This window comes from Elephas maximus, chromosome 11, assembly GCF_024166365.1.
Source record: "Elephas maximus indicus isolate mEleMax1 chromosome 11, mEleMax1 primary haplotype, whole genome shotgun sequence".
NCBI classification, from domain to species: Eukaryota; Metazoa; Chordata; class Mammalia; order Proboscidea; family Elephantidae; genus Elephas; species Elephas maximus.
In genome coordinates this window covers 106,059,601-106,067,233 of record NC_064829.1, presented here as the reverse complement: position 1 = coordinate 106,067,233, position 7,633 = coordinate 106,059,601, and the positions used below count along the sequence as shown (strand labels likewise).

Genomic DNA, 7,633 nt, shown 5'->3' with positions numbered 1-7,633 from the left:
TTTTTCCATGTAATAACTTCATAAAGCATGTGTCTTATTTAATGCTGGTATAAGAGAAATGCTACAAGTGGGGGGATTTAACAAAGAGAAATTTATTTCTTCATAGTAAAGTAGGCTAAAAGTCCAAAATCAAGGCGTCAACTCCAGGGGAAGGCTTTCTCTCTCTGTTGGCCTTCTCAGCAGTCTTCCCCCAGACTAGGAGCTTCTCTGCTCAGGGACCCAAGGCCGAAAAGACATGCTCTGCTCCTGGCACTGCTGTCTTGGTGGTATGAGGTCCCCAACTCTGCTTGCTTCCCTTTCCTTTTATCTCTTGTAAGAGAAAAGGTGGTGCAGGCCACACCCTGGGGAAACCCCCTTTACATTTGATCAGGAATGTGACCTTAGTAAGGCTGTTAACAATTGCATCCTAGTCCTCTTTAATATAAAATTACAATCACAAAATGAAGGAGAAGTGGGCCTCATATTCGGACTCCGGGTATTTGTCAAACATGATGGGCATAAACTCATCCACAGGCAGCACCTTGTCGAGCATCCTGGCAGACAGTAGCTTACAGGTGACTTCCAGGGACAGCACGTAGTCCAGGATCCAGTAAGAGTAGTCAGCCTTTACCAGGTTCCTCAGGTGGGTCACGGTCTTCTCGGAGTGCTCCACGTGCATCAGCTTCCGGCCCAGGTAGATGAGATCCCAGTCTAGGCCCTCCTGCTCCACATCCCACATGAGGTTCATCAGGCGGCTCTTGAAGATCTCAAAGTGCAGATCATCCTCAAATACCAGTGATTTCTGCAGCCCTGGTCCGCCACCTCCTTCCAGATGGAGTAGTGCTGAGAAAGCAGCCCAGCTCACCCTTGGTGAGGAGCTGCCCGTGGTATGGGACTTGGTAACCCGGAAGCGTCTGAATGCCCAGGGCCTCCGCCTGGCTGGTGTTCATAGTTTGCCATATGTGGCCTCCACCAGGTGGCAGGCGAACCCCTGCACCCGCAGTGCCCGCGGTATGTGCTCGCGCTGGTTCTACCGCCACTTCAAGTTGATCACGAAGACGTTGTCAAAGCCCATCTTGTCTGGTGTCTGGTTTGGCACTGAGATGGACTGAAAGGTTATAGGGTATGAATATGTTCCACTTTAGTAAATACTTACAAATAGTATTCCAAAGTTTTTATACCAGTTTATTCTCCCACCAGGGGCATGCAAGTGTTGGCGTATTTGTCAACATTTGTTTTTTCAGTCTTTTTAATTTTAGCCTTTCTTGTCCAAATGTGCTATTGCCTATTCTGACATCCTGTTTCTGAACTGTTTAGTCAAGTATTTTGCCCTTTTTTGTGTTGGGTTACTTCTCTTTATTGATTCAGGTTTTTATCACTGCAAATGAGTTTTTTGTTTGATACATATTTTAAAAAATCTCTCACTTTTTGCCTTTTTGCTCTATTAACAGTGTTTTGATTAACAAAGGTTCTTAACTTTAAAACAAATTTTTCCATTTTTTATTTCATAGTTTGTGATTTTTTTGTCTTGTTAAGCAATTTTTCCTACTCCAAGGTAACAAAGCTGTTCCTTATGCTTCTTTCCTAAAAGTATCGTTGTTTTAATTTTCAGATTTAAATCTGCTGTCCTTTTGGATTTTGCATATTTGAGTTCTGTGAGATAATGATTAGTATTGTTTCCCATACGGTTATCCAGTTGATCCAGGAATATATACAGAAAAGAGCTTTTTCTCCTTTTTACTGCAGTTTTCTTTTCACACATTAAGTTAGCGTTTGTTTTTATCTGGATTTTGATCTCTATTCTCTTTCCTTATTTGTCTACCCTTGTGAAAACACTGCACTACATTACTGTAAATCTTTCATTCCATTCTTTCAGATTATACTGGCTCTTCTAGCTCTTTGCTTCTCCACATAACTTTTATAACCACTTTATCAGTATCTTGGGAAAAAACATGATGGATTGATACTATAAAACATTTAGGAGAGTAGCGATATCTGTGAAATATCGAAACTTCAAGTGATGAACACCATTATTTTTTTCATTGTGCTTTAAATGAAAGTTTATAAATCAAGTCAGTCTCTCATACAAAAACTTACACACGCTTTGCTATGTACACCTAGCTGCTCACCCCCAATGAGACAGCACACACCTCTTCTCCACCCTGTATTCCCCGTATCCATTCAACCAGCTCCTGTCCCCCTCTGCCTTCTCATCTCGCCTTCAAACAGGAGTTGCCCACATAGTCTCATGTGTCTACTTGAGCCAAGAAGCTCACTCCTCACAGTATCATTTTATGTCTTATCGTCCAGTCCAATCCCTGTCTGAAGGGTTGGCTTCGGGAATGGTTCCAGTCTTGGGCTAACAAAGGGTCTGGGGACCATGACCTCCGGGATCCTCTAGTCTCAGTCAGACCATTAAGTATGGGCTTTTTTATGAGAATTTGAGATCTGCATCCCACCGTTCTCCTGCTCCATCAGGGATTCTCTGTTGTGTTCCCTGTCAGGGCAGTCATCGGTGGTAGCCAGGCACCATCTGGTTCTTCCAGACTCAGGCTGATGTAGTATCTGGTTTATGTGACCCTTTCTGTCTCCTGGGCTCATATTTACCTTACGTCTTTGGTATTCTTCATTCTTCTTTGCTCCAGGTGGGTTAAAACCAATTGATGCATCTTAGATGGCTGCTCGCTAGTGTTTAAGACCCCAGATGCCACTCACCAATGTGGGATGTGGAGCGTTTTCTTAATACATTTTGTTATGCCACTTCACCTAGATGTCTCCTGAAACCATGGTCCCCAGACCCTCCCTGCTACCCTGGCCTTCAAAGCATTCAGTAGTATTGAGGAAACTTCTTTGCTTTTGGTTTAGTCCAGTTGTGCTGACCTCTCCTGTATTGTGTGTTGTCTTTCCCTTCACCTAAAATAGTTCTTGTGTACTATCTACTTAGTAAATAACCCCTCCCTCTCTCCCTACCCTCATAACCATCAAAGAATATTTTCTTCTGAACACCGTTATTTTTAAGGATTTCTTTTTATATATGGCGAAAAATAGTCGTGGATTCCCATGTACTAAGCTGTCCATAAAAAGACTCCAAAATATAAGAGGCAGGTGGGTGGGTGGGGGGATAGAGGCAGGCATTTCTTAAGGGGTACAGAGTTTTTGTTATCAGCGAGAAACAATTTAATCCTGGAATCCAAATTTCTGGGGTTCATGGAGGTTGAGGTGACCTACCTAGGCCGTTGCTCTGAGATGTCTGAAACTTGAGCCTTGAGGAAAGTGGTTTTCTAAAGTCACCATTGGATCAAACAATGTTATTGCTGTTATTAGGTGCTGTCAAGTAGATTTTAATTCATAGTAACCCTATGTACAACAGAACGAAACACTGCCTGATCCTACACCATCCTCACAATCATTGCTATGTTTGAGCCCATTGTTGCAGCCAGTGTCAATCCATCTTGTCAAGGGTCTTCCACTTTTTCACTGACCTTACCAAGTGTGATGTTTTTCTCCAGGGACTGGGCCCTCCTGAATATCCAAAGTACATGAGATGAAGTCTTGCTATCCTTGCTTCCAAAGAGCACTTTGGCTATACTTATTCTAAGACAGACTTGTTCATTCTTCTGGCAGTCTATGGTATATTCAATATTCTCCACCAATACCATAATTCAAAGGCATCAATTCTTCAGTCTTCCTTATTCATTGTCCAGCTTGATCTAGACAGACAATAGAAGAAGATAAATTAGAAAAGAGCAATTGGCCTTGGGCATTGGATTCTTTTGAAGAAATATCTATATGCAGTCAGTTTCGAGAAACAGAAACTTCAAGGTCAGACTAGAGCTATGTTTCAAGGTAAATCAGTAATTATTTTAACTGTTCTTCAAGACAACACTGTAAATTCCTTCCTGACCACAAGTTGTCTATCAGTTCTATTTGGGCCAGTTTCCATGGCAGTGTTGAAAAGATGAGATATAAGAATATGCAGAAGTTCTTTCCACTTGGGAACATTTTTCATTCTGTAGGCGAAATATTACCCTGATTTGCAAATCATTTATTAAATACACTTCAAACAATTTCTACTATTGACAACATAATTTTTGTTTTATCATGGGTGATGAGAAAATTTGGAAACATTGTGATTGTTGCAAAACACGGTGATTCTAATTAAAATGGAAATATTTTGTTACATACATTACAATAAAAATTAAACTGAAAAAAAAAAACTCCGAAGTGTTAAAAAGGAGAGAGAATTTCTGTAAAATAAAGGAAGAGTTTTATTCAGAGTCAAAGATTTGCAAATCCAGAAGCGCCAAAATGAAATTTCAAAATGGCGTTCTGAAGAGGGAGCATAAGTGCACACCTTTTAGACACATTTTTGCAGAACTCAGTACAGAGTTGGGAAAAGGTACAGGGGTACATTTGATTGGCCGACGTTGAACATGCTCTCATAAGACTCATTCCCCAAGAATTTATGTTGGCTGGGATACTCAACCTAGCCACGGTTTCCTGCTTTCTAGAGCTTGTTCCTTCTGTTTTCTGTAATACGTTCTGCGTGGCCAACCTCAGAATGTTGCAGAACTAGCTAATCTTGGTCGAGAATGTGATCATGGGTCACATACTCAAAAAAGCAGAAGCAGGGGACTAGGACAAAATGAAGTCTGATTTAGACCTGTGTTAGCCATTTTAGTTTTGTCAAGCACCTCAATTTCAGAGTGCTCTTTCACAGTGTTTTATTAAAATTAATGCATTTAGCCACACAGCAGCTGTGTGAAGTAATACTTTTGTTTTCCCTATCCTAAAGATGAGGAGATATAAAAAGCATAAATTATTTGCTCCTTGTCACTAGCTGGTAGGAGTCCAAGCTGGATTTCAAACCTAAGCAGTCTGAGTTTAAATCTTGAGTTTATAGCCTCAATTTATTCTTGAGCCACAGGGAACTGAATAGAATCAAGTCACTTATTTAAAATAGTATTCTGGGTTCTTATAGAACAATATGATTGTGCAGAAGACAAAAAACATACAGAGAAAAAAAAAATTTTTAATTACATTTTACTCCAGGATGTAGAGATAGACACGGTGAAGGTTCTAACGTGTTTCTTTTTAGTGGTTCTTTGTGTATGTTTGTATATTTACTTATTTGTACATGTTTTACAAAATTGGTATCGTACCTACCATAATGTTTTCCTCATATCATTTTTAATATGGAGATTTCCAAACATTGTCAAAAAAGAATAATGAACTGGCATTTAATATCATCATTTAAACGAATAATTTCTTTTATAAGGATCAGCACAAGCTTGTTCCTATGAGGTAGAGGTTAGAGATGTCCCAAATGTCTGACTTTTCCAAGCTGCTGTACCATTCCATCATCTCTAACATCAACTACTCCCTCTCACCTCAGTACTCTCCCTGCTGTCTTTGAGTTCCCTAATTCCCTGCAATATCTCACAGAACTCACGAACCATATAAAGGAAGTGGCTGATGTGGTTGTGGAGCTGGTAAGCCCCAAATTTGTGGGTCAGGTGTAAAATTCTCTGTGGCCCTCAGTCTCTGCCCAAAGGCACTCAACTTTCTCACTCTGTGGGCCAGGGAGCCCACTGTGCCATCTTCTGTGGGTCTCTGCTGGTGGTGGGCTCTACTTTTTGCTCTGGAATTGGCTCTCTTTTAGGGCAAAACTGACCAATCCCCTTGGTAGGCCACAATTACTCTATCACACAATCACCTGAGTGGGAGTAACAAGGCCATGGCTAGAAAGGCCACACACAAAAGTAATTAATCCATCGCATCATTATATCATTACTATGACTATATCCTGATTTTTTAAAATAATTTTTATTGTGTTTTAAGTGAAAGTTTACAAATCAAGTCATTCTCTCACACAAAAACCCATATACACCTTGCTACACACTCCCAATTAAAAAAAAAAAATTTTTTTTTTTTTTATTTAATTTACTCTCCCCCTAACGAGACAGCCTGCTTTCTCCTTCCACTCTCTCTTTTCTTGTCCTTTTCACCAGCTTCTAACCCACTCCACCCTCTCACCTCCCCTCCAGGCGGGAGATGCCAACATAGTCTCAAGTGTCCACCTGATCCAAGAAGCTCACTCATCACCAGCATCCCTCTCCAACCCATTGTCCAGTCCAATCCATGTCTGAAGAGTTGGCTTTGGGAATGTTTCCTGTTCTGGGGCAACAGAAGGTCTGGGGGCCATGACCACCGGGGTCCTTCTAGTCTCAGACCATCAAGTCTGGTCTTATGAGAATTTGGGGTCTCTGTTGTGTTCCCTGTCAGGGCAGTCATTGGTGGTAGCGAGGCACCATCTAGTTCTTCTGGTCTCAGGATGATGTAGTCCCTGGTTCATGTTATATCCTGATTTTTTTGGTCTTAATTTTTTAAATATAATTTCAAATCTTTAGAAAAGATTTAGAAATGGATATCATTGCTGATGCTGGGTGAATCTTGGCTAAAAGCAGAGAATACCAGAAGGATGTTTACCTGTGTTTTATTGACTATGAAAAGGTATTTGACTGTGTGGATCATGACAAAGTATAGATAACATTGTGAAGAATAGGAATTCCAGAACACTTAATTGTGCTTGCGTGGAACCTGTACATAGACCAAGAGGCAGTTGGTCAAATAGAACAAGGGGATACTGCATGGTTTAAGTTAGGAAAGGTGTGTGTCTGGGTTGTATCCTTTCACCATACTTATTCAATCTGTATGCTGATCAAATAATCTGAGAAGGTAGACTATATGAATAAGAATGTGGCACAAGGATTGGAGGAAAACTATTAACAATCTGTGCTATGAAGATGAGAATGCTTCCTTGCTAAAAGTGAAAAAGACTTAAACCACTTACTGATTAAAATCAAAGACTCCAGCCTTCAGTATGGATTGCACTTAAGCATTAAGGAACTCACAATCCTCACATCTGGACCAATAAGTAACAACATGATAAACGGAGAGAAGATTGAAGTCAAGGATTTCATTTTACTTGGATCCGCAATCAATACCCATGGGACCAGCAGTCAGGAAATCAAACGACATGTTGCATTGGGCAAATCTGCTGCAAAAGACCTCTTTAAAGTGGTGAAAAGCAAAGATGTCACTCTGAGGACTAAGATGTGCCTGACCCAAATCATAATATTTTCAATCACTTTATATGTATGCAAAAGTTGGACAATGAATAAGGAAGACTGAAGAATAATTGATGTCTTTGAATTATGATGTTGGTGAAGAATACTGAATATACTGTGGACTGCCAGAAGAACGAACAAATCTGTATTAGAAGAAGTACAGCCAAAATGTGCCTCGGACGCAAGAATAGTGAAAGTCATGTTAGGTACTTTTGACAAGTTATCAGGAAGGACCAGTCCCTAGAGAAGGATATCATGTTTGGTGTGTGTCTTAGTCATCTAGTGGTGCTATAACAGAAATACCACAAGTGGGTGGATTTAACAAAGATAAATTTATTTTCTCACAGTCTAGTAGGCTAGAAGTCCAAATTCAGGACGTCAGCTCCAAGGGAAGTCTTTCTCTCTCTGTCGGCCTTCCCATCAATCTTCTCCAGACTAGGGGCTTCGCCACACAGGCACCCCGGGTCCAATGGATGTGCTCTGCTCCCAGCACTGCTTTCTTCGTGGTGTGAGATCTCCCCGTT

General features: G+C 40.7%; 1 pseudogene; it reads right to left on the bottom strand.

Moving 5' to 3' along the window:
- Nucleotides 1-433: 433 nt before the first annotated feature.
- Nucleotides 434-929, bottom strand: LOC126086276 (procollagen galactosyltransferase 1-like; annotated as a pseudogene).
- Between the last annotated feature and the right edge of the window lie 6,704 nt (nt 930-7,633).